The following is a 580-nucleotide window of genomic DNA, read 5'->3' as shown; positions in this document are numbered from 1 at the left end:
ACTGGATTTGGACCTGGCGGTGCTGGCACAGGGACTGGATTTGGACCAGGTGGTCTCGGAATTGGATTTGGACCCAGTGGCCAAACATTAGGAAAAAGAAAACCTTCTAAATCTGGTATGTAGGACACATGAAAATAGAACAGTAACAAAAATGACTTGAGAATGAAAATATTAAATTTATGAAAATCATTTGACTAAATATTTTACTTTTCTTTTTCCCAGGAGGTGCTGGAATAGGTGGTGTTGGCCCTGGCGGTTTTGGGACAGGAGCAGGAGGCTTCGGACCTGCCGGGGCAGGAACTGGGTTTGGACCTGGTGGTGCTGGCACAGGAACTGGGGGCTTCAGACCTGGTGGGGGTGGGGCAGGTACTGTGGGCTTCGGACCAGGTGGTGCTGGGGCAGGAACTGGGGGCTTCAGACCGGGTGGTGCTGGGGCAGGAACTGGGGGATTCGGTCCTGGTGGTGCTGGCACAGGAACAGGAGGCTTCGGACCTGGTGGTGCCGGCACAGGAACAGGAGGCTTCGGACCTGGTGGTGCTGGCACAGGAACTGGATTTGGGCCAGGCGGTGCTGGCACAGG

Source organism: Nematolebias whitei, chromosome 14, assembly GCF_014905685.2.
Source record: "Nematolebias whitei isolate Nwh7 chromosome 14, NemWhi1, whole genome shotgun sequence".
Taxonomy (NCBI): domain Eukaryota; kingdom Metazoa; phylum Chordata; class Actinopteri; order Cyprinodontiformes; family Rivulidae; genus Nematolebias; species Nematolebias whitei.
Note: the sequence above shows the minus strand (reverse complement) of the source record.